Below are 23,116 nucleotides of genomic sequence, written 5' to 3'. Positions count from 1 at the left end.
ACTTTTCACTTTCATGCATTGGAGAAGGAAATGGCAACCCACTCCAGTGTTCTTGCCTGGAGAATCCCAGGGACGGGGGAGCCTGGTGGGCTTCCATCTATGGAGTCACACAGAGTCGGCCATGACTGACCGGCCATGACTTAGCAGCAGCCTCACTTTATTAATGTTAAATTTTCATTTAAATTAAAGTGTCAGGATCATGCCTCAGAACTTAACTTGGTTAAACCCCTAAACTGTTGAAATAGCCATGTTTACTTTCTCGATAATTCTGTTTTAAACCCTTCAACCTAAGTTGAAATCTTCAAACTCAGGTCTATTTTTCTTTCTTTCTTTTTTTAATCTTCACTCCTAATATCGGGCACTTCAGGCACTGCAGACTCTGGAGCCCTGAACTGGTAAAGCTGCCCCAGTCCTTCTCAGCATGCTCTCAGCATGATTTCTAAGACCACCCACCGTGAAATTTACAGACATTATTTGCAGAGCTCTGCAAAGCCAGAGCTCTGAGCTGTCAAAATTCATTCCTGGTTTCAAGTTCAACTCAACTCTACTTTGACAACATGTCCTGTGCTGGCACTGCTGGGTAGATAAATTGTGTGAGAAATAGGACTCAGACCCTCAAAATGATTACAGGCTGATAGCAAAGACAGAATACAGGTACATATAAAATTATTAGAAGACAACGCAGGGGGCAATATAGTTCACAGAGACACTCTGTTCCTGGAGAGATTTTAAAAGAATGTTATTAGTGACACTTAGAAAAGGCTTTACAAAAAAAGGTCAGAATTAGAGGACACCATACTATAGCACAAATGTTACACAAAAAGCAGAAGATACATGTTGGACTCAGTGATTGCATTTCTCAGGATTCAAGAAATAGAGCTCCATCCCTGATCCCCATTCTCTGAGCTTTTGTGGACACACTATTTCCCTGATGAAGATGAGATGGTCATCTCACTGTCAGACAGAGGGACATCCTCTAACACAGGAGATTTAAAGAGATGTTGCTCGTGTTGGCTCTACCTTTGTGTGCTCAGAGGTGGCAGATATGACGCCTGACCTGTCCTGATTCCATCTACATCCCTGACATGTAAAGGAACAAAGTGTTGTGTTAGCCACTCAGTTGTGTCCAACTCTTTGTGACCCCACAGTTTGTAGCCCACCAGGCCCCTCTGTCCATTGGATTTCCCAGGCAAGAATACTGGAGAGTTGCCATTTCCTCCTCCAGGAGATCTTCCCAACCCAGGGACTGAACCTGGGTCTCCTGCTTTGCAGGCAGATTCTTTACTGTCTGGGCCACCAGGGAAGCCCCAAAGGAACAAAAGGGGCAGGATATACCCCTTCAGAGTCATGCTTGTTAAACAGAAAGCCTCAACCAGGGCCTCAACCTACAAAAGGCAAATTTTGCTGCAGATGGAATTGGGAAATCATCTCCATCCACAGCAGTTGACTCTTACAGCCAAAAATAATCCCCACTGGGCTTGCCCCAGGCCAGATGCCCCCATGAACTGCACACTTCTGGGGCCTTTTCAAGTACAAAAGAAGTTCTGCTTCTGGTATCAAGGAATAATCCCAACTCCACACCACATAACAGCTATAAACCTGGGGAAAAGTGCAACACAAAGCCCTTAAATGGGCTTACCATCTAAGCCCATAGGCAAGCAATTCAAAAATGAATTTTTTTAAAAACATTATGTGTATATTTGTTGATAAACCTAAGGTCAAATTACTGGCTTTCCTGGTGGCTCAAATGGTAAAGAATCTGCCTGCAATGCAGGAAATCTAGGTTTGACCCCTGGGTCAGGAAGATCCCCTGGAGAAGGAAATGGCAACCCACTCCAGTATTCTTACCTGGAGAATTTCATGGACAGAGGAGCCTGCCGGGCTATAATCCATGGGATTGCAAAGGTCAGACGTGACTGAGTGACTAACACTTCATTTCACTTCACTTCAAGACCAAATTATAGTTACAAAGGAAAGTATGAAAGAATATGTAAGGTAATATGTTAGAACTTTATGTTCTGACAATTCCCATGCGGTAAAACCATTAAAATACAGAGGGAGCCTGGAAAGGATATAAGTAAAAAGTAAAATAAGCTCATTTATTGCCTTACAGGAATTAGCTATGTAAGGAAGTAAAAGGATATTACTTCAAAATAGCTTTAGTGGAGGGAAATGGAGGGAAAAGAAGAGATTATTAGATTGTTTCAGTGTTGAGACAATAGAGAAAGAAACCCAGAGATAAAAATTTCAAATCTAGCATTTTACAAATGTGTGTGTGTGAATATGCACTCAGTCAGGTCCAATTCTTTGAAACCCCATGGACTGTAGCCCACCAGGTTCTTCTGCCCATGGAATTTTCCAGGCAAGCATACTGGAGTGGCTTGCCATTTCCTACTCCAGGGGATCTTCCCGACCCAGGGATTGAACCCACATCTCTTGTGTCTCCTGCACTGGCAGGTGGGTTCTTTACCACTGTGCCACCTGAATGAGGAAACACTGAAAGCTTTCCTGCTAAATTCAGAAACAAGACAAGCACTGTCTCCTCTTTTATTTAATCCTGTTTTGGAACTAATGCAATTAAATAAGAGAATGCATCTAGAGGAATAAGAATTGGAATGAAAGAGGAAAAACTATTTGCATGTGATATCATCTTGAAAATTGAAATGAATCTATGGAAAAACTACTACACATAATAAGAAAACTTAGTAAAGTAGTAGGTACTAAAATTATCTTATAAAAAGAAACCCAATTAGAAGTCTAATGAGAGAGAAAAAAACCCATTTCAGTGTAGCAGTATAAGATAAAAGGCCTAGATACAAACCTAAAAAAAAATGCCCAAAATCTGTATCAGGAAAATTGTAAAACAATCAGAAAGAAACAAAAGCAGACTTGAACAAATGAAATGACTCAACAGCCTAAAGATGTCAGTTTCTTTATAAGATAATTTGTAAGCATAATACAATCTCAATAAAAATACCTTTAGATAATTTTTTTATCTTGAGTCAACTGGAAGCAAGTTGATTATAAAGTTCATTTGGAAGAATAAACAAAGAAGGATCACCAGGAAAAATCTTAAATGAAGAGCAATGGCTACATGGGTAGAAAGGGGCTAGTCACATCAGAATTCAACCCTACTCTAAACTTCTATGACAAAATGTTTTGATATTGTTATGCATGGACAGAAAATGCATACCTGGAAAATGACCCAGATGTGAACATTTTATTACCTGAATATTTAGCATTTCAAAGTGGGGAAAACAGAGTATAAGATTACTGTATAACCACAGAGGAAAAGATAAAGATCAGATCCATTGCTCATATAGTATATTCCAGAATAAATTTCAAATAGATTCTGACATTTGATGAGCAACACATGTACACCCATGGCTGATTCAAATAAAAAGCAAAAAAAAAAAAAATTAAAAATAAATAAATAAATGTAAAAATTAAATCATATGGGTAACTGAAAAAACTATGGGTAAATTCCTCTACAGTCTTGGAATCAGAAAAACCTTTCTGTTACTTAAAACCCAGAAGCAAATATTGATAATTTTATTACATAAGAAATTTTTAAAAACATTTGCAAGGCAAAAAAAAAATTCTAAGAACAAAGGTAGATGACAAAGTACGAAAAACTATCTGCAACTTATTCATAAACAAAGGTTTAATGTCCATAATATGCAGAGACTTTCTAGGAACGGAGGCCCACCGCACTGTAATAAAGATAAGAACTGAGAGTTTATAGGAAAAAATGCAAATGGCTCCTAACCACAGGAGAAGCTGATTAGCCTGATTCATAACAAGAGCAAAGCAAACGAAAACTACACTGATACCACTCGGTCATAAAAAGAATGAAATTTTGCCATTTGCAACAAGATGGATGGACTTGAAGGGTATTCTGTTCAATGAAATAAGTCAGAGAAAGACAAATGCTACATGTTATCATTTACAGGTGGAATCTAAAAAACAAAACAAACTAGTGAATATACTGAGAAAAGAACAGACCTACAGATATAGAAACAAACTAGTGGTTCCCAGTGGGGAGAGGAGAGTGAGGAGGGAGAATTTAGGGGAGGGGATTAAGAGGTACAAGCTTCTATGTATAAAATAAATGTAGTACAAGAATACATAGTATAACACGGGAAATACAGCCAATATTTTATAATAACCACAAATAGAGTATAATCTCTACAAATTGAGTTGTGCACCAGAAACTAATATAATATTGTAAATCAACTATACATCATTAAAAAAAAATTTTTTTTTATTTTAAACTATACAGTGAGGTACTATATCCCATCTGTCAGGTTGATAAAAATCCCAAGTGTGACATCATATTCTGTTAAAAAGCTAGTGGGAAGGCAAAACAATAGAACCTCTATGATGAAGAATATCTAGCAAAATTTCCAGAAATCAAGGAAGTTGTCAAAGACTGCTAGAGTCATGTCAAGTAGATGCAGAAGCCCACTTGAAGAGGCTCCTACTAGCCAAAGGTGGGATATCCAATTACCAATAAGAACAATTACAGTTAATTGAAACACATTAATTTACATCTACAATTTCATTACGATACTTTAAAAAAAAAAACTTTATTGATCACACTTGGAAATCAACTCATTCTTTTAAAAATGGGTAATAAAAGGAAAGAGTCAAGCATTTATTTTGCTTTTCCTATAGTGACTCAGACAGTAAAGAATCTGACTGCAATGCGGGAGACCCAGGTTCAATCCCTGGGTCAGGCAGATCCCCTGGAGAAGGAAATGGCAACCCACTCCAGTATTCTTGCCTGGAGAATCCCATGGATAGAGGAGCATGGCAGACTATAGTCCATGGGGTCACAAAGAGTCAGACACGACTGAGTGACTAACACTACACACTCCGATGAGGGGAAGTTGATAAGGGAAAGTCTATATATATTAAGGATATTAACTCTTTGTTTGCAAATAATTTGCAAATATTTTTCTTTTTCATTTTTCTTATAGTAACTTTTTGATATGCAAGTTTTTAGAATTTTTTATGTAACAAAACATCAATTTTTCGTATTACTTCTTGGTTTTAAGTCATTGTTACAAAGGTTTTCCCTACTCCAAAATTAGGAATTCACCCATTTAAAAAAATACTTGTATGGTTTAATTTTTTATATGTAAATCTCTGGTCTGTTTAGAATCTCTTATAGAGTCCGAGTCTCTACTGCTCTTGGAGCTCCTTTCAATCCATTTAGCAATTCAATTGCCCTTCCCTTCCATAATCCAGGCTTTCCCAGGCGGTGCTAGTGGCAAAGAACCTGCCTGCCAATGCAGGAGACTTAAGAGACATGGGTTCACTCCCTGGGTCAGGAAGATTTCCTGGAGGAGAACATGGCAACCCACATTAGTATTCTTGCCTGGAGAATCCTATGGACAGAGGAGCCTGGCAGGCTACAGTCCACAGGGTCACAAAGAGTCGGACACAGCTGAAGTGACTTAGCACACATGTACCCATAATTCACCCAGGAGATAGGGGCGCTGAGATTTTTCACAGTAACTCCTATGTTCTAGCTTCTATGTTCCAGCAATAACCATGTGGCTTCCATCCTCCTCCCTTCCCCCAGCTGGTCACATTTTCATCTCCTTTTGAGTGGGAAATAAATTGTGTCATCTTGCCTTTTAAAACTTTAGCTCTCTAGACTTTGGCTCTTGATATTTAAAGCCAAGCAATATATATGTGTGTATATATACATATATATATATATATATTTTTTAATCTAAAGCTTCAGCTTTTAAGATATTTGTTCATGATGAGTAAGTTCAGATTTCATCAGAAATCCAGTGGACCTTTTTGTTCTAGCTCCATCAATCTGCTCCCTGAGAACACTGTAATAAAAGCTCTCAGTGTACTCTGAATGTGAGTGAGAAGAACGAGAAAAGGAAGTTTGGGGATAGAAGCAGGGACTCAAATTCTAAACACGTGAATTATTATATTCATCACTAGAACAACTTTGGCCCCTCCCTTCTCATGCTCAAGTCTGGCCCCATCCTGCTCCCTCTGAGGTTTTGTCTCACACACCAAGACACACACCACCTTCAGATCATTGCTGACAACCCAGTTCCTTCAGGGAATCTTCCCAGACTACCCCACTTCATATCATCAGCCCTCCCCACAGGATTGGTGTGTCCAGAGAAGGTTTCTCTGCAAAACCATTTCAGGCCTGTGGACTTCTGAGGCAGGCTGCAAGGTAACCTGTTTGCCTGTGGGCCCCTAGGCCAGCTGAGAGAAATCAAAAAGAAGGCTTTGGGACTGACAGGCTTTCTGAACATAGCAATATGAGAAGACTTAAGAAAAGAAGGAGTGAGGCTACTCCAATTTGTGTTAATGAAAAGTGTTACAGAACCAAGCTTGGGCACATGCCCACAGTAAAGCCAATCTACTGACATTGGCTTGTGGTGAAGGACATTCTAGCATTTATTGCTGGGCACCAGTCTAGAACTCCAGGCTTCCCTGGTGGCTAGACAGTAAAGAATCTGCCTGCAATATGGGAGACCTGGGTTCTATCCCTGGGTGGGGGAGATGCCCTGGATGAGGGCATGGCAACCCACTCCAGTATTCTTCCCTGAAGAATCCCTATGAACAGAGGACCTGGCGGGCTGCTGTGCGTGGGGTCACAAAGAGTAGGACTCAACTGAGTGACTAAGCCCATACAATCTAGAAGTCCAGTACTGCTGGTGCCCAAAACACCTGAACTCCCTGATGGGTTTCAGGAAAGCATTTTAAAGGCAAGGTGAAGGAGTGAAATCCCAGGTGTGTGATCAGTCATGCATGGTGCTCTGACTGGTTGATGGTGACGTAACAGGGGATGTCAAGGAGGTTAATATATCAATCCTTAGGTGCCAATAGGTTTGGGGTCGATAAGCTCATGGTCATCAGGTAGTTAATTTCTTCCATTTGTTGGTGGTTTAGCATATGTAAAACAACTTAGGATATGTGCATCAGATAATATTATCTAGGTGCTTCAGAGAGGAGTTAAAGCAGAGGGTATGAGGGAGAGGTCTGTCCAGGGAAGACCCCACAGGGTCCTTCTCAGTTACAAAAACAGATGGAAAGAAAGAAGAAACCTGAGAGGGGAAGGCTGACCCTGATCTGTTGCTCAAACCCTCCTCCTGTTCAGTCTCTCACATGCTCAATATTTCTGTCTTTATTTTCTATCTTAATATTAAAAATATGATTTAAAAAATATGTTTCTGTATAGCAAATGATAGCATGTTTATGTGACCCAGTTTTTATACTTCTCTTCATGTACTTTTGACACTTCCATCATAACATCAACTATTATAATTCTGAGTTCTTTGGGGAAATTGAAAATGAATGCACTGTGAAGTCAAGGAGCAGGCGTGTATGGTCTCCTGCATCTCCCCAGAGGGAATGCTCTGTAAGTGCTATCAGCTCGTGAACTCACTAAATGCCAGCCTGAGATATTTGGGTTTAGCAAAATGAAGAACTTCAGAGATCGGCTAGGAACTGGGGCCAAATATGGAATTATTCCTTAGAGATCTTTTTTTAAAAAAGAGGACTGTCTTCTCTCTAAAATGAGTTTAGTATCATCCTTCTCCATTGTCCATTCATTTCCCCCTTCCTCAGTCTAAAGACTGTCAAGGCCATGGACTACTGCTGCTAAGTTTACCTTAAAGATCGAGAAAAGAGGCCCCATGCTTGAGGCCCACTTGCCATTTCCAATAATCCTATAATAGCAACACTTTGAAAAACCAGCTGTGCACCTTGGGATATGCTCAGCCGCTCCATGGGGCCCCACAAATTAGACCCTGAATTAGTCATTTAGCACCCCAGGTTCCCAAATCCTCCTGCTGATCCTTTCCAGATGATCCCAGACAAGGTTAGAAAGAAGACCATTCTAGGCTTGGGAGAATGAGTACAGGGCCCTGGAGTTAGCAATCAAGAGTTGATATTCCAAGAGAGAATTTCAAGAAGTATTTAAAGAGAACCATGGTGTCAGACCAGCCATTGTAAAAGATTTAACAGCAGGTAACTTGTTTCCTCCTTCAAAAGGCCCCATGCAGACACTGCTACACTTAGTGCCCCCAGCCCTGCAGCAGGCCACCACCGACCCACGCCTCCACCGGAGACTCCTGGACACTCCCGGGCAAGTCTGGGTCAGTCTCTTGTGGGGTCACTGCTCCTTTCTCCTGGGTCCTGGTGCACACAAGGTTCTGCTTGTGCCCTCCAAGAGTCTATTTCCCCAGCCCTGTGTAAGTTCTGACAGCTCTATGGTGGGGTTAATGGTGACCTCCTCCAAGAGGGCTTATGCCATACCCAGGTCTGCTGCACCCAGAGCCCTTGTCCCTGTGGCAGTCCACTGCTGACTCATACCTCCTCAGGAGACAGTCTCTGTGGGGTCTCTGGGTCCTGGTGCACAGATTTGTTTGAGCCCTCTGAGCGTCTCTGGCGGGTATGGGGTTTGATTCTAAATGCGATTTTGCCCCACCTATGGTCCTGCTGGGGCTTCTCCTTTGCCCCTGGATGTGGGATATTTCCTCAAAGTCTCTCCAGTGCTGTGCAGCCACCACCCCAGCACCGCGCAGCCAAGCAGCTCCCCACCCCCACCCCCCATCAACAGAAAATTGGATTCAAGATTTACTGAGCATGGCCCTGCCAATCACAAGAAGACCGTTTCCTCCTCAGTCAGTCTCTCCCATCAGGAAGCTTCCATAAGCCTCTTATCCTTCTTCATCAGAGGGCAGACAGAATGAAAACCACAATCACAGAAAACTAACCAATCTGATCACGTGGACCACAGCCTTATCTAACTCAACAAAACTATGAGCCATGCCATGTAGGGCCACCCAAGATGGATGGGTCATGGTGGAGAGTTCTGGAAAAACATGGTCCTCTGGAGAAGGGAATGGCAAACCACTTCAGTATTCTTGCCTCTAGAACCCCATGAACAGTATTAAAAGGCAAAAAGATAGGACACTGAAAGATGAACTCCCCAGGTCAGTAGGTGCCCAATATGCTACTGGAGATCAGTGGAAAAATAACTCCAGAAAGAATGAAGGGATGGAGCCAAAGTAAAAACAACACCCAGTTGTGGATGTGACTGGTGATGGAAGTAAAGTCCAATGCTGTAAAGAGCAATACTGCATAGGAACCTGGAATGTCAGGTCCATGAATCAAGGCAAATTGGAAGTGGTCAAACAGGAGATGGCAAGAATGAATGTCGAGATTTTAGGAATCCGAACTAAAATGGACTGGAATAGGTGAATTCAACTCAGATAACCATTATATCTACTACTGTGGGCAAGAATCCCTTAGAAGAAATGGAGTAGCCATCATAGTTAACAAGAGAGTCTGAAATGCAGTACTTGGATGCAATCTCAAAAACAACAGAATAATCTCTGTTCGTTTCCAAGGTAAACCATTCAGTATCACAGTAATCCAACCAATAATGCTGAAGAAGCTGAAGTGGAATGGTTCTATGAAGACCTACAAGACCTTCTGGAACTAACACCCAAAAAAGATGTCCTTTTCATTATAGGGGACTGGAATGCAAAAGTAGGAAGTCAAGAAACACCTGGAATAAAAGGCAAATTTGGTCTTGGAGTACAGAATGAAGCAGGGTAAAAGCTAATAGAGTTTTGCCAAGAGAACTCACTGGTCATAGCAAACACCCTCTTCCAACAACACAAGAGAAGACTCTACACATGGACATCACCAGATGGTCAATACTAAAATCAGATTGATTATATTCTTTGTAGCCAAAGATGGAGAAGCACAATACAGTCAGCAAAAACAAGACCAGGAGTTGACTGTGGCTCAGACCATGAACTCCTTATTTCCAAATTCAGACTTCAGTTGAAGAAAGTAGGGAAAACCACTAGACCATTCAGGTATGACCTAAATCAAATCCGTTATAATTATACAGTGGAAGTGAGAAATAGATTCAAGGGATTAGATCTGATAGACAGTGTACCTGATGAACTCTGGACAGAGGTTTGTGACATTGTACAAGAGACAGGGATCAAGACCATCCCCAAGAAAAAGAAATGCAAAAAGGCAAAATGGTTGTCTAAGGAGGCCTTACAAACAGCTGTGAAAAGAAGAGACGTGAAAGGCAAAGGAGAAAAGGAAAGATATAACCATTTGAATACAGAGTTCCAAAGAATAGCAAGGAGAGATAAGAAAGCCTTTCTCAGTGATCATTGCAAAGAAATATAGGAAAACAATAGAATGGGAAAGATTAGAGATCTCTTCAAGAAAATTAGAGATACCAAGGGAACATTTCATGTAAAGACTGGCACAATAAAGGACAGAAATGGTATAGACCTAACTATAGCAGAAGATATTAAGAAGAGGTGACAAGAATACACAGAAGAACTGTACAAAAAAGATCTTCATGACCCAGATAATCACTATGGTGTGATCACTCACCTAGAGCCAGACATCCTGGAATGGGAAGTCAAGTGGGTCTTAGGAAGCATCACTACGAACAAAGCTAGTGGAGGTGATGGAATTCCAGTTGAGCTATTTCAAATCCTGAAAGATGATGCTGTGAAAGTGCTGCACTCAATATGCCAGCAAATTTGGACAACTCAGCAGTGGCCACAGGACTGGAAAAGGTCAGTTTTCATTCCAATCCCAAAGCAAGGCAATGCCAAAGAATGCTCAAACTACCGCACAATTGTACTCATCTCACACGCTAGTAAAGTAATGCTCAAAATTCTCCAAGCCAGGCTTCAGCAATACGTGAACCATGAACTTGCAGGTGTTCAAGCTGGATTTAGAAAAGGCAGAGGAACCGGAGGTCAAATTGCCAACATCTGTTGGATCATCAAAAAAGCAAGAGAGTTCCAGAAAAACATCTACTTCTGTTTTATTGACTGTGCCAAAGCCTTTGACTCTATGGATCACAACAAACTGTGCAAAATTCTAAAAGAGATGGGAATACCAGACCACCTGACCAGCCTCCTGAGAAATCTGTATGCAGGTCAGAAAGCAACAGTTAGAACTGGACATAGAACAACAGACTGGTTCCAAATATGGAAAGGAGTACGTCAAGGCTGAATATTGTCACCCTGCTTATTTAACTTATATGCAGAGTACATCATGAGGAACGCTGAGCTGGATGAAGCACAAGCTGGAATCAAGATTGCCTGGAGAAATATCAATAACCTCAGATATGCTGATGACACTACCCTTATGGCAGAAAGCAAAGAAGAACTAAAGAGCCTCTTGATGAAAGTGAAAGAGGAAAGTGAAAAAGTTGGCTTAAAGCTCAACATTAGGAAAACAAAGATCATGGCATCTGGTCCCATCACTTCATGGCAAATAGATTGGAAAACAGTGGAAACAGTGAGAGATTTTATATTTTTGGACTCCAAAATCACTGCAGGTGGTGGCTGCAGCCATGAAATTAAAAGGTGCTTACTCCTTAGAAGAAGAGTTATGACCAACCTAGATAGCATGTTAAAAAGCAGAGATACTACCTTGACGACAAAGGTCTGACTAGTCAAAGCTATGGTTTTTCCAGTAGTCATGTATAGATATGAGAGTTGGACTATAAAGAAAGCTGAGTGCTGAGTAATTGATGATTTTGAACTGCGTTGTTGGAGAAGACTCTTGAGAGTCTTTTGGACTGCAAGTAGATCCAACCAGTCCATCCTAAAGGAGATCAGTCCTGAATATTCATTGGAAGGACCAATGATAGAGCTGAAACTCCAATACTCTCGCCACCAAATGTGAAGAACTGACTCATCTGAAAAGACCCTGATGCTGGGAAAGATTGAAGGCGGGAGGAGAAGGGGACGACAGAGGATGAGATGGTTGGATGGCATCACCGACTCAATGGACATGAGTTTGAATAAACTCCAGGAGTTGGTGATGGACAGGGAGGCCTGGCTTTGTGCAGTCCATGGGATTGCAAAGAGTCAGACATGACTGAGTGACTGAACTGAACTTGTTTCCTCACATATTTTGTGGTTTGGGGAGTGTGTGTGTGCATGTGTGTGTGTGTGTGTTTGTTAATTTAATAAAAAGCTTATTCAGGGCTTTAAATAAATGTATTATTTTTGTTTTCATGTCTGATTAAAAACAAAGGCATTGGTGGTTAAAATGATTAATGGTGTTGATAGTAATAATGATTAATATTAATATAAATAATAATACTAGCTCTATCTACCTCATGGTGCTGTTAAATCAGGTAGGATTGTTATAAATTTAAAACATCAGAAAGATGTAAAATGTTATTATTCCAATTTCTGACACACTATTAAGAATATTTTTCTTGAAACTGAATGCAAATGGGTCTAATTTCATCAATAATGTACTCTGAAAGCACAAAAATAAGCCTAATTCTTCTTCAATGTGACAGTCCTTTACGTATTGGGAAATTGTTCCAATGCTACTCCCGATGTTTCTCCTTTCCAGGTTAAAGGTTCTTAGTATTCTTTGTTTCCCTAATCATATGTCCAGGAGTTGGTGATGGACAGGGAGGCCTGGCATTGTGCAGTCCAGTACATGTGTCACACTGTACCCTAGGCATTACTGGGCTTCTATTAAGATTCCTTTGGCTTCTCCACGTCTGTGGATTGTTCCGATGAAGACTGAGGAGTGCTGCATGGCTCAGATACCTCTGCTGCCTCAGCGAGGCAAGTGGGCTCCATGTGCACTGTGCCCAGTGCCCGGCTACTGTCCCCCCACCCCCATGGGACCCCCCATAGCCCTTTGGCCAGCTTTGGCCCTAGCTTGTTCCTTCTTCTTGTAGCCCAATTGAAAGGAGCCTTGAACAGTACAAAACCCAAAAGGGTGTGAAAAACTACACCCCAAGCCTGAATACCAATGAGCTCTCACTTTAGCCTGTAGAGAGCCTATAAATTAAAATGAGAGAAGAATCATTTCCATATTAGATTTCTATAGCTTTTTTCCTCTCAAATGCTCAGGGCACTGCACTGGGATGTTTTTGTGGGTTAAGGTATAATTTCTGCAGTGCTTCAGGGCCCAGCTCCTCAGGGCTTGGCAAAGCCCATTTCACTCACTCGGGCTGAGTTCTCACTCCCTTGAAATGCAACCAGGTCTTGTCTGTTGCATACCCAGTGCCCTGTGGTACAGAGTATGGGTGGAGAAAGCCAAGATGGAGCAGAAACACAGATGGAACCTCTAGAGACAATCCAATCCCCTCCTCCTGCAAAAAAAGATTCAAATTAACTTGTTTACAACACAGAAACAGACTCACAGATTCAGAAAACAAACTTACTTCCCAGTTATAGGGGTGGGAGGGAAAGGTGGAGATAGACTGGGAGTTTGGGACTGACCTATATACACTGCTATATTTAAAATGGACAACAAGGTCCTACTGTACAGCACAGGAAGCTCTGCTCAATATTCTGTAATTCCCTAAATGGGAAAAGAATTTGAAAAACTGATACATGTATAGGGAGAGAAAGAGAGAGAGAAAGAAAGGGCAGGAGGACAGAAAGAAATCCTGACACTGAGAAATGACTTCCTCAAAGTCACAGCTCGTTAGGGACACCGTTAGACATTTATTTTACTTCCTCTCATCTGGAAAACACAAGAAAGTTAGGTAAGGATGCTTGCCACTCAGAGAGAGAACTGCGAGCAACAGGACATTTCTTCACAGCTATCTTATTAGCTCTTGCTGCAAAAACCTGTGAGTTTCCTAAAGAACAACCATAATTACTAGGTGAGTACGTGGATCAACTGAAGACAGAATCAAAGGGCCGGAGTCAGCTGTCAGTCATGATTTAAAAGTGTGAGACAAACAATGGTAGGGTGTTTCACAGTTGTTATGTATCAAGGAGGAAAAACAATTTGAGTGGCACGAAGGGACAATAATTTGGCAACAGAGATGAACAAACTGAATCAAGGGAGGACAAATTAAGACTGAACATTCGAGAATGCTGCCCAGCACAGGCTCCTTAAGGACCCTGGGCACTTTATTGCAGACAACAATCCTTATTCTAGCAGTAAAATGAGCTTGCCATGCTTCTGCTTCTTTAGTTTTCTTGGTGATTTATAGGCTACACACACACACACACACACACACACAACACACACACACACACAAAGATAATGTTCAAACACTCCTACAGTCATGAAAATCCCTCCCTGAAAGCCTGTTATATCTTTTTAAAATTAATACCCAAAGCAATTAAATCATAGCATGCTCCCATTACCTGCCAAGTTTTGTTATTTTTAAAATACAACAACATGGTTTGGGATTCTATTATTTGGTCTATATGCAGCCTTTCAAAGATGGTTTCCTTGGTTCCTTCAGACATGAACTCTCATCCAGGCAGCAAAAGCAAACCTCCCTTGGAGATGGCTTGCTTTTGCTTGAGAAGGCTCTCTTTCAAGGGGTGTCACACTGTCTGCCCTCTACTAGAAGAGGAAAAGGAAAGAACCAAAGGGATGTAATGAGCAAAGTTGCCATCACACTGCAACCCACACATAAGTCAGCACTTGATAGCTGCCCTATATCTAGGCTAATTTTCCTTTTGGACACTGAAGGACTAATATGTACGTGTAGCTTCTTGAAAAACTTTTTATTGGTTGTGGTAATAGAAGTAACAACCCAAATCATGAGGGGGTGAGCAGTGTATTGTTGACTTTGAGTAGATGCAAGTCATCAGCAACAGAATCCCTGAAACTCATTGTAACAATCAGATCCAATCAGACCTCAAAGGTGATTCCCAGTGCTGAGGCAGAAGAGACCTTAAAATTTCTGATATCTACTCCAAGAGCAAGAATTTTCAAATGACATAAACCACCTGAAGGATTTTTTATAAAGATATGATATTCACTGATTAATGTTCATAATGAAGAGTCCACAAAATAGATAGATAACAACTAGCCAGCATCATCTCCTTTACAGAAAATCTACTTTGACTACTTTGACAAGTTGGCATTTATTCTTAATGCTTAAATAAGCACTTTCATTACACAGGGCATGAAGCTAAGTGCTATGGGGGACACACAAAAGTATAAGCCAATCTTTACCTCAGAACTGTTACCATTAATGGGAGAGAGAAGACAGGTGACTTCCCTGGTGGCTCAGACAGTAAAGAATTTGCCTGCAGTGCAGGAGACGCAGGTTTGATCCTTGGGTCCAGAAACTCCCCTAGAGAAGGGAATGGCAATCCACTCCAGTATTCTTGCCTGGAGAATTTCATGGACAGAGGAGCCTGGCGGGCTACAGTCCATGTGATTGCAAAGAGTCGGAAACAACTGAGCAACTAACACTTTCACTTTTCAGAAGACAGGTACATGTGAAAAGAGAACCACCAAAGGCAGTTAAAAAAAAAAAAAAAAGGCTGCATTAATGTCAAGTGAGCAAGAGCGCCAACAGCAAACTCTAGGTAACTCACCTGTCCTGGTGGTAAGGCCCTACATTCCAGAGAGCAGGAAAGTCCCCAAAAGTCAAATGGAGAAAGAACAACTGAGACTATCAGGAAATATCAAATACAGCTTCTGAGTTAGTGTAAGCTCTGTCTCCTGTTACAACAAACCTATACTCACTTCACCCACCACCCAAGGGGCTAATTACTCCCCAGATGCTGGAGAGAGGTTGTCAAAGACCAGCCTCCTGCCTTGGGAAGCACAGGCTGATAGAGGAACCAGGGCACCAGAGGATTCTCCCTGCTGTAGGGCTGCATCAAGCTGATGATGCTGTTTCAAATGTTTGCCAAGAGCAACAGAAGGTATTTTCCCTCTTGGAATTTTTTCTCTTCCTCCCTCCACCCTGCCTCTAAGGGTAGCTCAAAAACATGACTCACAACTAGGGCGTCTGGCAGTCACTCTCTTTACCAACTCATCCACAGTTCCCTGGGTTCCTAGGAGCTCTTTTGAGCTCTATAAGCTCACCACTGAGAGGGCACTGACATGTGATGGGATTCATCACCGAGTACAGAATCGTAGTGAACAATCCTACTGTCTTTCAGATACTAGAACGCTTCTACAACACTTCTCCCAGATGTACATCAAACTTATGCATTGTCAGTGAACTTACCACCCATGATGGACAAGCTGGCCCATATTGGAACTGTTCTAATTGACTTTTCTCTCCCACTTGAATTTCCTTGATACTTTTTTGAGTTGCTTCTAGTCCCATCCCTTAGGTTCCCCTAGATCCAGTTTACTTCCTGTTCTATAAGACAGCCCCTCAGATATTTGAAACTTCTCAAATCCTTTGAATCCTTTCTTTTACAGGATCAGCACAGAGGTCTCTTTCAACAATTCCAGATATCACCTGGTTTCAATCCTTTTCATTTTCTCATCTAATTTCTTAATATTTTAAGAGGTCCATTTGCCTGTTTCTCTGTTTAAACCTAGCCCCTAAAAGGGAATAAAACGCTCTAGACATAAACTGGCCAATGGAAAGTAAAATGGGAACTTTTCATTTTAGACTCTTAGATACTATAATTAATACAAGCTAAGACTGCATTCAGCTCTAAGCTGTGGTCACATGGCATGGCACGTGCTTATTATAAACTAAAATCCCTTAGCTGCAAGTGCTTCCCATCTGTTACTGAAATCATTGACTTCCATTTATTATGCCTCCCTCACACAGCTGGGTATTATCCCCACAACTATATAAGAAAGTGACATCTTTCATGCTCTTTCCACCCTTTCTACTTGACCCCCAACTAAAGACTCAAATGACTATTTCAACAATCTAGGAAAATAAACTGTTACTCCCAAGAAATCTCCCTGGGAAGATGTCAACATGGAGTTCTGAGACATGAGAATAAAGGCTTCAGCAGCCTCAGAGAGCCCCCAAACTGTTCCTAACTTCCATTCTGAATCCTCCCCTCCTGTGTCCCTAAACCAATCAGAAAGCCCTGAAGAGTGGCCCTGAGATTTGAATGAACTTCTGCTATAGCTGAGGGAGAAGAAAGGAAGGAGATTTGCTTCCTTTCAACCAGCTGTTTGTCCAGTCCCTTCTGATCATTATACTGTAAGATACTGAAGCCAGGGACTATATCCTGTCAAGCGTCGTAAGATATTACCTGAGTGAGTGAATAAATAAACGCTTATGTTTTGTCTCTCTCTCAGTGTCTAGCATTATTTCTGGGAGTGAAAATGAGTTTGGTTACCATTTTAACACATTAACCCAATGGTTACAGTCTTAAAATTTTATTACAAGTTTTTATGGTGATGATCTATTTTATGGCTTGTTTAAATAATAAGATACAAGCAGAAAGCTTATTTTAAAAGCTTTTTAGTGTCAAAAGTAAATTTAAAATTAAGCTTACATGAAAGTGAAAGAAAAAAAAGGGAAAAGAAAACACAGGGCAAAGTCTTCCATCACTTTGCTACACACAGATCAGATCAGATCAGTTCAGTCGCTCAGTCGTGTCCGACTCTTTGTGACCCCATGAATCACAGCATGCCAGGCCTCCCTGTCCATCACCAACTCCTGGAGTTCACTGAGACTCACGTCCATCGAGTCAGGGATGCCATCCAGCCATCTCATCCTCTGTCGTCCCCTTCTCCTCCTGCCCCCAATCCCTCCCAGCATCAGAGTCTTTTCCAATGAGTCAACTCTTCGCATGAGGTGCCCAAAGTACTGGAGTTTCAGCTTTAGCAGGCAGGTCTGGAGTATACATTAGAGCTTCCAAAGAAATCCCAGGGCTGATCTCCTTTAGGATGGACTGGTTGGACCTCCCTGCAGTTCAAGGGACTCTCAAGAGTCTCTCCAACACCACAGTTCAAAAGCATCAGTTCTTCAGCACTCAGCCTTCTTCACAGTCCAACTCTTACATCCATACATGACCACAGGAGCCTCCCACATCTCTTTCTTTGATTGCTGCATCAAGTCCACATGCCTGGGACTGGCCTTCAAGATTTCTATTATCTGGGGTCCTCCTTTTCTCCAGTCATATTTCCCAAAGTCCAACTTCTACTTCAGTTGGGTCAGCCTGAACTCCTGTGATGGTTGCCAGGAGATTTATGTAGTGCAAAGAAACCTCCACCTCTTCTTCAGCATATCTTTCAAGAAAACACACAAAACCTCCTCTGAAAGTCTTCTCTGGCTAACACCATCCCACACTGACTATCCTGTTTCTTTCCTTAAAGCATACGGACAATCTGTAAGACAGTATGTTGGTTATCTTTTTGACCAAAGAAGGTATGAGGATTCACTTTAAAAGAGTAAGATAATACTCAAATAATGAATTATTATTATGATTATATTTTACTTTATATGCTTATCCCCCTTCCCCAAGGGGTTCATAAGCTGCTTAAGGGTAAGAGTAGTATACTTTATTTTGTATTCCTAGAAAATGCTGGACACAACAGTTAAATAAAACAGATGCTAGATGAATAAATGAATGAATATATTTCGGCGTTTGAGTCTTTGAAGATTTCTTCATCACTAGAGCTGTCCGATGCTTTAGTGCCGAGGATAATGTTAAGCTTGGGCACAACTCATAAGCAAATGACTAGTGACAAATTCTGCTGACCCCCAACCTTGAGAGAACACATCAATTGGTTCGCATAATAATCATTAAATAACCTTCTGTCTCTTGCCACCCTCCTGCATTTAGTCCTCTATACTTCAATGCCTAAATAACCATTTCATCATGTCAACTCCCTGCTCAAAAACCTGAATGTAAAGGCTCCCTATTGTCTGCAATAATTCTCAATCTGCACAGCCCTAATAGACTAGAAAGTGGGAGTTCTGTCACTTAGATCCTAAAACACATCTTAGCAGAATAGATATCACATAAGTTGGAAAAAAATTACCATGAGGAAGTGAGAGGTATTTCTGAGGAATGTGTGCTATGGACTGAATTGCATCCCATCCCCCTACCCTTCACCACCAAGTTCATATGCTGAAACTCTAACCCCCAATGTGATGGTGTTTGGAAATGCAGTCTTTGGGAGGTAATTAAGTTTAATTAAGTTTAGATGAGATCATGAAGATAGGGCCCCCATGATGGGATTAGTGTGCTTATAAAGAGAGACACCAGAGCACAACCCTGTTGTCTCTCCCCCCTCTCCCTCTCCCTTTCCCTCTCTCTGTCACATGTGAGTGTATAGTGAAAAGGAAGTCATCTGCAAGCCACAAAGAGCGCTCTCAAGAGAACCCAACCATGGTGGCACCCTGATAATGGACTTCCAGCCCCCACAACTGAGAAAGTAAATTTACACTGTTTAAGCACTCAGTCCATGGCATTTTGTTACAGTAGCCCAAGCCAACTAAGACAATATCTATGACCCATATTACCTATATGAAGGCATAAACAATACATGCATAACCTCATTACACAAACTCAAACACAGATTGATAAATACTGCTCTAGACTTCAGTTCCACCTATGAATAAGTAACTGCTACGGGAATTGTTCTCCTGACTAATAAATAAAATAATAAATAAATTAAAACCCAGACAAAACACATTAAGCAACTATTTTCAGATATCAGATTATAAGCAATGCAAGATAATGACTCTTTAGGAAGTGAAAGTGAAGTGAAAGTGAAAGTCGCTCAGTGGTGTTCAACTGTTTGCTACCCAATGGACTATACAGTCCATCAAATTCTCCAGGCCAGAATACTGGAGTAGGTAGCCTTTCCCTTCTCCAGGGGATCTTCTCAACCCAGGGATCGAACCCAGGTCTCCTGCATTGAGAAAAGGGATTTAAATATGATGTTTTATATTCACCCTGACTATCCACCTGCACGCAAATTCCAAATTGCAGCACGAGGAGGAGGAATCCAAACAAAGCCTAGTGGTCTTGCTAAATTGGGGAGACAGAGATTAAAATTTGAGAAAGCAGCCACAAGTTGCAGAGTAGAATACTGAAAATAAGGGAGCTATATGAAGCTATGTCCCTGGAAATTTGCATAGGGTTCCCTCAAATCTTTGCTTGAATATTAACCTGTATATGCATAGGGTCAAGCTCCATAATGACAGGAAAGAACAATCAGCAGAGAGCTGCAAGCCAGGAAATTCCCAGAACTCAAACAGATATGAAAATCACTTGTTTCCATAAGCCAGAGTAGACAGATCTCTCTTAGTTCATAAGGCATTCAGTAAAGTCAGCAGAAGGACCATAGCTTAGTAATATGGTAAATAGAGCCCACTATACCAGAGCTCTAATGTATACTCCAGACCTGCCTTAAAAAAACTTAAAAGAAACCTCAAGAGGATCAATCTGGTCTTCAAATAACTTAAAGTAACTGCAAAAACTTTTGCCTACCAAAACAAAACCGTCACTTTTTAAAGGAATACAACAAAATCAAGCACTCAACAAAGGAAATTCATAATGCTCAGTTTCCACTGAAAATAATTAGTAAAAATGTAAAAAGGTAGAAAATTGTGACTCAAAACCATGAAGAAAATCAGTCAATGGACATAGAACTAGAAATGACATATTTGATGGGGAATTTTCAGACAAGGCATAACACAATTATAAATCTTACAACTATGTGTAAGTATTTAAAAGAAAACATGAACATAATGAAGAGAGGAATGGAATATATAAGTAAGATAACATAGATCATCTAGAGATTAAAATGAAATATATGAAGTGAAAAGTTCACTGAATGGCTTCATGAATTAAGAGAGATCTGCCCAATATCTGCATATCTGATCTAAATTTTCCAGTTAAAGGGCAGACATGTATTCAGAGAAAACCATAATTCCAAAAGATACATGCATCTCAATAGTCACTGCAGCACTATTTACAATAGTCAGGACATGGAAGCAACCTAAATGTCCATCTACAGAGAAATGGATAAAGAAGATGTGGTACGTATATAAAATGCAATATTACTCCGTCATTAAAAAAGAAAAAAATAATGCAATTTGCAGCATTATGGCTGGATGCAGAGAATGTAATACTGAGTAAGTCAGACAGAGAAAGACAACAAAAATGGTTACAAATGAACTTATCTACAAAACAGAAATAGAGTTATAGATGTAGAAACCAAACTTATGATTACCAGAGAGTAACAGTAGGGCGAGGGATAAATTGGGAGGTTGGGATTAACACATAAGCACTACTATATACAAAATAGATAACTAATAAAGACCTACTGTATAGCACAGGAAACTACTCAGTACTCTGCAATGATCTATATGAAAAGAATCTTAAAAAAGAGTGGATATCTGCATATGTATAACTGATTCACTTTGCTGTACACCTGAAACTAACACAGCAATTTAAATCAACTATACTCCAATAACGTGACCACTCACCTAGAGCCAGATATCCTGGAATGGGAAGTCAAGTGGGCCTTAAGAAGCATCACTATGAACAAAGCTAGTGGAGGTGATGGAATTCCAGTTGAGCTACTTCAAATCCTAAAAGATGATGCTGTGAAAGTGCTACACTCAATATGTCAGCAAATTTGGAAAGCTCAGCAGTGATCACAGGACTGCAAAAGGTCAGTTTTCATCCCAATCCCAAAGAAGGGCAATGCCAAAGAATGTTCAGACTACCGCACAATTGCACTCCTCTCACACGCTAGCAAAGTAATGCTCAAAATTCTCCAAGCCAGGCTTCAACAGTAGGTGAACCATGAACTTCCAGATGTTCAAGCTGGATTTAGAAAAGGCAGAGGAACCAGAGATCAAATCGCCAACATCCCTTGGATCATAGAGAAAGCAAGAGAATTCCAGAAAAACATCTACTTCTGCTTTATAGATTATGCCAAAGCCTTTGACTGTATAGGTCACAACAAACTGTGTAAAATTCCTAAAGAGTTTGGACCACCTTACCTGCCTCTTGAGAAACCTGTATGCAGGTCAGGAAGCAACAGTTAGAACTGGACATGGAACAACAGACTGGTTCCAAATAGGAAAAGGAGTATGTCAAGGCTGTATATTGTCACCCTGCTTATTTAACCTATATGTAGAGTACCTTATGCGAAATGCTGTACTGGATGAAGCACAAACTGGAATTAAGATTGCTGGGAGAAATATCAATAACCTCAGATATGCAGATGACACCACCCTAATGGCAGAAAGTGAAGGGGAACTAAAAAGCCTCTTGATGAAAGTGAAAGAGGAGAGTGAAAGAGCTGGCTTAAAACTCAATATTCAAAAAACAAAGATCATGGCATCCGGTCCCATCACTTCATGGCAAAGAGATGGGGAAACAAAGGAAACAGTGACAGACAGATTTTCTTGGGCTCCAATATCACTGCAGATGGTGACTGCAGCCATGAAATTAGAAGACGCTTGCTCCTTAGAAGAAAACTTATGACCAACCTAGACAGCATATTAAAAAGCAGAGACATTACTTTGCCAACAAAGATCTGTCTAGTCAAAACTATGGTTTTTCCAGTAGTCATGTATGGATGTGAGAGTTGTACTGTAAAGAAAGCTGAGCACCAAAGAATTGATGCTTTTGAACTGTGGTGCTGGAGAAGACTCTTGAGAGTCCCTTGGACTGCAAAGTAATCAAACCAGTCAATTCTGAAGGAAATCAGTCCTGAATATTCATTGGAAGGACTGATGCTGATGCTCCAATACTTTGGCCTCTTGATGCAAAGAATGGACTCATTAGAAAGGACTCTGATGTTGGGAAAGATTGAAGGTGGGAGGAGAAGGGGATGACAGAGGATGAGATGTTTGGATGGCATCACCAACTTGATGGACATGAGTTTGAGGGCGCTCCAGGAATTGGTAAGGGACAGGGAAGCCTGGAGTGCTGCAGTGCATGGGGTCACAAAGAGTCAGACAGGACTGAGCTACTGAACTGATACTCCAATAAATTTTTTAAAAATCTTAAAAAGGCAGATATTGTCACACTGAATATGAAAGCATAACCCAAGGGCATATGCCATTTAGAAGAAAACATTAAGTATAAAATCAAAGATAAGTTAAAACTAAAATGATATTTAAAAGATATATGATGCAAAAACTAACAAAAAGAAAGAGTGCCTATGTTAACATCACAAGGAATATAACAAAGGATAAGGAGCCACATTTTATAATGATAGAAGGGTCACTTTCTCAAGAAGACATAATAATCCTAACTCCTAAAAGCAGAGTTTTGTAATACAGGAAGCAAAAGAAGAACAGAAAGGAAAAAATAGATAAGTAATTATAGGTGGAGATTTCAACAAACCTTTTTCAGTAACTGATAAAATAGACCAAAAA

This window comes from Bos javanicus, chromosome 16 (assembly GCF_032452875.1).
Source record: "Bos javanicus breed banteng chromosome 16, ARS-OSU_banteng_1.0, whole genome shotgun sequence".
In the NCBI taxonomy this organism is placed as follows: domain Eukaryota; kingdom Metazoa; phylum Chordata; class Mammalia; order Artiodactyla; family Bovidae; genus Bos; species Bos javanicus.
The sequence above is the reverse complement of the archived record's forward strand: the minus strand, read 5'-3'. Positions refer to the sequence as shown.